This window comes from Elephantulus edwardii, unplaced genomic scaffold (assembly GCF_000299155.1).
Source record: "Elephantulus edwardii isolate Elephantulus edwardi_28Jun2011 unplaced genomic scaffold, EleEdw1.0 scaffold00098, whole genome shotgun sequence".
NCBI classification, from domain to species: Eukaryota; Metazoa; Chordata; class Mammalia; order Macroscelidea; family Macroscelididae; genus Elephantulus; species Elephantulus edwardii.
Genome location: NW_006399848.1, coordinates 11,212,578 through 11,221,038, shown reverse-complemented (window position 1 = coordinate 11,221,038; position 8,461 = coordinate 11,212,578).

The following is an 8,461-nucleotide window of genomic DNA, read 5'->3' as shown; positions in this document are numbered from 1 at the left end:
GGGCCCATTTTTCTCTGCCTCAGCAGCTGACAGATTTAAACTACAGACTTTTTTGAGGTCCAGCCCCGTATGTACTACACCACCAGAGCTCCTGTAAATAAGTGATCTCCCTATATTTATCCCTTTTCTTCCACAATTCAATAATTCTAAACTTTCCATAGTATTAAATTTACCAAATTCCAAATATCAATAGAAGGTCAATCTTAGGATTATAAAATAACCTCTTTCCTTTATTTTTATTTATATTAGAGATAAATCATTGGAATTGGCCATTGGTGGCAATTTTTCTCAAGGCTTAGCGTTCCGGTGTTAACTAAAATGTCAGCCAGTTCTAATACGCCAGCCACTCCTTATCAAAAAAGATGTGATAATCTCTTCTCCTAAAGACTTATGAGCCAGGAAACTATGGGAAACTCTGTTCTACAGGATCAATAAGAGTGAGAAAATACTAGGTAGCAATGGGTTAATGCAAAGATATTTTTCAGTAATACTTTTCTTAATTTTTAAAATTGTTAAAAAATAAAATAAATGCCGTTATGTAACATAATTGTATGCATTTTTTTTTTTTTGGTGAAGATAATTAAGCAGCTGTTTTTTGTTTGGTCTTGGTTTGTTTTTTGTTTGTCTGTTTTTAAAGGCCAATAAGAAAAACTGTATAAAATAAGTCCTACAGCTACGGGAGTACTGTTTTTTTAAAAAAAATCAATTATTCTCTGAAACACAGGAAGCTGCTTTTGCAAAATTACAACAAAGCAAACTGCTGGTAGCCATCCTACTGTATATCCATTTCTCTAAATAGTACAAACACTTTCACACACAAAAAAGGTGAAGTCATTCATTTTATAATGCCTAGGGCAAAGATTTTCTCTTACTGAGCTTCACATTACTTCTTTGCAAAAGAAATCCATTTCAGAGAGGAAAAAATGCTTAGCAACAATAACACAGTTGCTTTAATTACATATACTGACTGTACCGTGTATAAATATGAGGATATTTAGGCATTATTTATAGTTATATTTTGTAAAGTCAAGAAGATATTTTTACTGACCATTTAAGTGATGTGTTTTGACAATAGCATTCATTTTGTACAACAATCATGTTACAAAAGGGACATGCAAGCTAATGTTGAGTTTAATTAATCCTTGTTTCCTTTATGTGCTGTTGAATCACTTGGACCTCACAGCAACCCTATGCACAACACTGTCTCTGACACATCTGTCCTTATAACCTCAGCCTTGTATCAATCTATCTCATCCAGGGTCTTCGTCTTCCGCACCATCCTTCCATTCTTCCAAGTATGATGTCTTTCTCCAAGGACAGGTCCCACTGGGGAACATGCCCAAAGAATGTGAGATGAAGTTTCAAAATTCTTGCCTCCAAAGAGTGAACTTGGAATTGACAAGTCACCCTGTCCAGGGCTGACTTGTTTGTTCTCTTGGCAACCATGGTATGTTCAATACGCTTCTCCAGCACCACAACTCAAGGCAGTGATTCTTATTCTGTCATCCTTAGTCACTCTCCAGCTCCCTGATGCATAGCAAGTAATTACAAAGACAATGGCCTGCATCAGGCACACCTTAACTTTCAGACTGACATCGTAGCCCTTTAGTACTCTGGAGAGTTCCCTGAAAGGAGATTTTCCCAATACAATTATTTATTCTTGGATTTCCTGATTGCTAGTGCCAAGAGTGTGGATTGTGACACCAAGCAAGTTGAAATTGTTTACCATTCCAGTCGATGTTCCCAATAGGCCCAATGGTGAGAATCTTTGTTTTCTTGATGTTGAGTTTCAATCTATATTGGAGACTGCAGTGCTTGACCTTCTGCAGCAAATGTGTTTCAGGTTCTCCTCCGTCTCGGCAAGAAAAGTTGTGTTATTGGCCCAACACAGGTTGTTGATGAGTTTTCCTCCAACTCTGATTCCACATTCTTTCTCAAAAGTCCAGGTTCCCAAATAATCTGTTGTGCATAGAGTTTGAAAAGGTGAAACTTGATACAAGCTACAAAAAGCAATGAATTCACAATATAGCATATTATGATAAATTCTCTTCAAATTTACAAGTTTTAGAAATAGCTATAATTATTCTCTTTAAGCAAAGGCCTTTTCCAAATAAGCCCTTTGTTCTTTTAGCGATGAAGTAGTATGACATAATTTGAACACCTGTTTGTAGTTCATTATTGTAGTTCACCTTTCAGAGTTCCACAGAAGTAACTCAAACTCAGAAAAAAAAATCCAAAAATTAAGAAAAAATTAAATGTAACTGAACAAAATAAAATTAGACTCATTCGAAGATGGATGTTGCATAGTTATGAGAGGTTAAATTTCCTGCTGGGTAACTGAGCTCATTGAGTAATACCATCTGGATAGTAATCAAGCCATTTTGAATAGAGCACTCTAAGGAAGCATGTCTGACCTTTGCTTATATTCAGCTACATACTTTGAACATGAAAAAAAATTACAATTATTCAGCTGAGGATTTGTAAACACACTATTTATTTATTTATTTTTTAATGAAAGGAGAGTTTGTGGTTTTTTGAAAAGGAGAGCTTATCTTCTTCTCTTTTTGTTTATTAGAATTACCAGTTAAGAATATCTCATCATGCCACACAGACTTAATTGTTGGTTTATGTACGAGATAGACTAGACTTGTAGGTATTATAACTGTTTTCTGGGCACACTAGAAATGATTATGGAAAGGAATTTGGGTGCATGTGCATTTACACAAATATTTCTCTTATAAATTCGGAGTGTCATATCAGTCCAGATTATTTCCACTCCACACGTCAAATTGCTTAGGCCCCTTATTTTCAGTGGTTTTTTCTTGCTGCTTATTGCTTATCAAATCAGAGCTGACCCTCTAACAGATCTTCAGAGGCCGTTAATTACACAGTGGGAGGGGGAGTCCTTCCCCCATGGAGTGGCTAGTGGACTTGAACCACATGCTTTTGGAATTGCAAACCAGCTTTCCCACTAAAGCCATCAGAGCAATCTTCCAGTGATGCAATGATTTGATCATCCTCCATGGTACGATGTGATGGAATGCAACTTGACTCCAGTCACAGCACTAATCCAAAGTAAAGGGAGTTATTCTGGGGTGTGGTCTGCACCAAGTTTTAGTTTATAAATTAAAAGAAAGGCAGGCAAGCACTTGTTGCTGTTGTTGTTGTCAGGTACGACGCATAGTGAGTCAATGAACAAAAGATCTGAACTTAGTCTATCTTGTGCCATCCTTACAGACAAGAGCCCATTGCAGCAGTCACTGGGTCAATCCACCTGGTTGAGGGTCTTTCTCTCCTCCACCTACCCTCTACCTTTCCCAGCTTCACGTCCTTCTCCAAGGGCCCCTCCTGGCAACATGCCCAAAGTAGGTGAGGCAAAGCCTCATCATTCTTGCCTCCATAGAGCACTCCAGCTGTACCCTCTCCAAGACGTATTTGTTCTTTCTCTTGGCCATCCATGGGATGTTCGGCGCTCTTCTCCAAGACCACAGCTCAAGGATGTCAATTCTTCTCCTGTCATCCTTAGTCATTGTCCAGCTCTCAGTTGCATAGCTAGTAATTGGAAAGACCATTGCCTAAAACACACACACCTTAGTCCTCAAGCTGACATCACCACTCCTTAATGATTTGGAAAGGTCCCTAACTACAGATTTTCCCAGTGCAATGTGTCTCCTTATTTCCTGACTGCTTGTACCAAGGGTGTTAATTGTGGATCCAAACAAGATGAAGCTGTTGACAGTTTCAATATCCTATTCATCCATCATGACACCGTCTATAGGTCCAGTGGTAAGAATATTTGTTTTCTTTATGTTAAGATGCAATGCATACTAAATGCTGAATTCGTTGATCGTTTGCAAAAAAGGTTTTCAAATCCTTCTCACTTTCAGCAAGGTTGTGTCATCTGCATAACACAGGTTATTAATGCCTCTCCTTCCAGTCCTGATGCCACATTCCTCCTAACAGAGTCCACTTTCTTGTATAATTTGCTCAGCATATAGATTGACCAGGTATGGAGATATAATACATGCCTGATGCACTCCTTTCCCAGTTCCAAGCATGTAAGCTCCCCTGCTCTGTTCGCACAACCGGTCTATTTTCCTCAGGAGCACAATCAAGTGTAATGGGATTCCCATTGTTCTCAATGTCAACCACAACGTGTCATGATCCACACAGTCAAATGCCTTTGAATTGTTATCACAATAGACATTTCTCCTGATATTCCTTACTTTCAGCCAGGATCCATCTGACATCAGCAATGATATCCCTGGTGCCATGGCCTCTTCAGAATCCCACTGAACTTCTGGCAATTCCCTATCTATGTACTGTTCCAGCCATTTTTTAATGATCTTCAGAAGTATTTTGTTTGCATGTGATATCAATGATATTGTTGAATAATTTCACATTCAGTTGGATCATCCTTCTTGGGAAAAGGAACAAATATGGACCTCTTCCAACCCGTTGGCCAGACAACCATCCTTAAAATTTCCAGGCATACACTGGTGAGAGTATCCATTAATTGAGACAAGTCAATTAGTATTACATTGATTCCACCAGATAGGCTGCATAGGAATCAGATTGACTATACTTGTGGAAGAAATCGTTGGAGAAGCTTAGTAACAACAATCAAAACTAGGCTAGGAGCAAACTGTGGATCAGATCATCAATTACTCATGTTGTTGTTGTTGTTATGTGCCGTCAAGTCACCTTTGAATCATAGCAACCCTATGTACAACAGCCCAAAAACCTGCTCTATTCCTTGCCAATTTTATTGTCTCCTACATGCCCGTCCCGATTACCCCAGTGACTGAATCAATCCATCTCATCGAGGGTCTTCCTCTCCTGCACTGTCTCTCCACCCTCGCAAGCATGACATGCAAGGACTGATCCTTCCTTGCAACATGTCCAAAGTATGTAAAACAGAGCCTCAGAATCTTTGCCTCCAAGGAGCAGCCTGGCTTCACCCTCTCTAGGACAAACTTGTTTGTTCTCCTAGCAGTCATTGTATATTCAGTACTCTTCTCCGGCACCAATGCTCAAAGGCATCAACTGTCCTATCATCCCTAGTCATTGTCCAGCTCTCCAATGCATAGCAAGTAATTGCAAAGTCCATGGCCTGTATCAGACACACCTTACTCTCCAGACTGACATCATTGCTCTTCAGTACTTTGGAGAGGACTCTGACAGCAGACTTTCCCAATGCAATTCATCTTTTAATTTCCTGGCTGCTTGCACCAAGAGTGCTGACTGTAGAGCCAAGCAAACTAAAGCTGTCAACAATCTCAATCTCTTCATCATGCATCATGATTCTGTTAATAGCCCCAGTGGTGAGAACCTTTGTTTTCTTGATGTTGAGCTTCAATCCATATTGAACAATTACTCGTATGTAAGTTTAAATTGAGGCCGAAGGAAATTGAAATAAGTCCAAAGAAACCAAGATATGATTTTGAGTCAATTCCATTGGAATTTCATAATCATCTTAAGAATAGGTTTGAGGCATTGAACACCAATTATAGAAGATCAAATGAGTTGTTGGATGATGTCAGGATAGCATGATGATATCACGAAGAAAGCAAAAGATCATTACAGAAACCGAGGAAAAAGAAAAACCCCAAAATCGATTTCAGAAGAGGCTCTAAAAGATTTCACTGGAATGTTGAGAAGCCACATCTAAGGGAAAACATGTTGAAGTGAAAGAGCTGAGCAGACGTTTTTAAAGGGTAACTCGGGAGGACAAAACAAAGTATTATAATGGGATGTACAAAGAGCTGGAATGGAAAATAAAAAAAATAACATTCCTCTCATTTTTTTTATTTCTCAAACTGAAAGAACTGAAAAACAAATTTAAGCTTTGAGTCACAATGTTCTAAGATGCTTTTGGCAATATATTGAATGACCAGAAAAACATCAAAAGAAGATGGAGGAAATACACAGAATCACTGTCCAAGAAAGAATTTGAGTGACACTGAAAAATCTCAGGAAGTACTACATGAACAGGAACCAATGGTAATGAAAGAGGAAGTGAAAGCAGCATTGAAGGCATTGGCAAATAATTAATAATGCTACTTTAACATTTATTAAGAATCTTAATAAATATTTGAGTATTCAATTAACATTTTGATGTTTATATAATACATGTATTAAGGAGCTTAATGATTTTATATTTATTAAAGAGCTAATGAAAATAATATTATTTAATAAGGTTGCCTCATGGATGAACAGTTGGACTGTCAATCCAATTGTTTGTATCCACCAGCTGCTCCACGGGAGAAAAAGATGAGCAATCTCCTTCTACGTCATCTATAGCCTCTGTGGAGATTGTCTTTGGCTTCATGGTAAGAAACTGTGCTGCAATCCCAAAGGCATGTGGTTTGAATTCACCACCTGCTTTGTAAAAGAAGAAGGGGTTATCTTCTCCCATGTAATGAACTGCTTTTGAAAACTCACTGGGGAGTCAACTACAGGTTGGTTCAGACTTGATGGTACACAAAACCAACAGCCAATGAACTTGAGTGGGTGAGTGGGAATATGCAAATAGGATGTTTTAGCCTAGCCTCAAGGAGAATGGCTATCTCATCATTCCAAGGGGATTGGGCAGTCTTGACAGTCTTCAAGTGGACTGGCTAGTCCTGCCAATCAGTTGAGCAGCTCAAGTAGCAGATTAGACCATCCCCACCAGGGAAGACAGAAGCAGCAGCAGCAAGGTAACGTAGGACACTCTTCAGGATAAGACATTCTTGCTCTAACTATACTTATAGCAGCAGCAGCCCTAGTCAAAGCAGCAGACTAGAGAGACCTGACAGGAGATGGAGCTGGCTGCTACCCACTCAACCTGGACAGAACAAGAGCTAAGTTGGATACTTCTTTTTTTGGCGGGGTGGGGGGGTTGGATATTGACAGGACTGAAATCTTTGTAACACTAGTCTAAAGTTGTGAGGTTTAAGTCTGGGGTGCCTATGTACACATTTTGGAAGCTGTCCTGACCCTATTCAGTTACTAATCTGGATTATATCTTTTTGACTTCCACAAAATGGTTCTATGTGGTCTGTGAGATAATGTATTCTTATTCTGGAGCCAGGAAAGCAGTAAAATTGGTGTTGAAATGAGTAGAAGGTGGGATAGGAGCAGGGAGCAGGGGCATGTCTGACCTCAAGGGAACTGGCTTTGTGTGATTGATGCTGTTGGCAGGGATTTGACCCTTTGTAAAGTTGGTAAAGATAAAATCTGACCATCTTCTCAGGTCCCTTGTTCTTTTTACACCCTAAAAACCTGTTGGAGGGTCAGCTGTTTCCATTTCTGACTTGATGGAAATGAGTATTTAAGGCTGTCAGATACAAGCATTAACTCAGCTTTTCTTTGCAAAAAACTCTATGAATTTAATAATACTGTTTTACAGAGGTTTAAACTAAAAGTTTCAAGATCAGGCAGATGATAATAGGTAAGTGGAATTTGGAACATCTAAGCCTGAAATAAAGCAATTCGCTATTGTAGTACTTCCAGTGAAGCTTACAAACGATATTAATTTATAACAGTTTTAAAATCAACTCAGAATGAATTACTTAAGATAATTCTTGTAAATTTTCAGCAAGTCTATGCCTTTTGAAATCCAACTAGCCTTAACAAGTAAAGTAGACCCTATATACTGCTTTCTGCAAAGCGGAATGTTTTAAAGTTGTCCCACATCCTCCTACATATCCAACCCTAGTGCTTTTAGCTGTCTACTTCCAGAGCTCAAAGTGGATATATTTAGTACGAGTTATCTGGTATTGTAATCTGGGTTTAAGCTTGAAGATTTAGAAGAATACTTTGAATTTACAAAATTATGAGCATTGGAGAGGAGAAAAATTAAAAACCCTGCATATTTTGACTGTGTGAGAATAAGAAAAGTCCCACCTGGTTTTTTCTCCCTGTTTCTTCTTATACTCCTGCCTACCTTCAAGTTGTTTTTTTATTTTTTTAAATTTCTTTATTGCCTTCAGGTTTTTAATTACTTAGCCTCGTCATATGGATTCTATATCTCACAATAAATGACATTTTGAGAATGTGTAATGAGTTCTTTACTGAGAATCCCTCTGGAATGTACCTGATTGAATCTAGAATAGAAATCATCTCTTTCTAATCATTGGGGCACAATCATGATATCCGATATCTTGTTGCTATGATCTACCGCAGACGGTACAGAACCTGCTGACCCGATTCAGTTCTATTCCATATCTCTCTGCTATGGTGTCCACCGTTGAGATAAAAACTGTAATGATTTACGGAATTCCATTTAATCATTTTCTTAGATTAGAATTTTCCTTGTTGGTGTTTATAATAACTCATTCTCTTCATGACTTAACGTTTGTGAGGGTTTTTTTTTCTACATATTTCTTTTTCCCTAGTCATATCATGCTGATCATGATTTTTTAATCTTCTTTATTAAATGTTTTTATTAATGATTTTTTCTGCTTTCTTTTTTTTC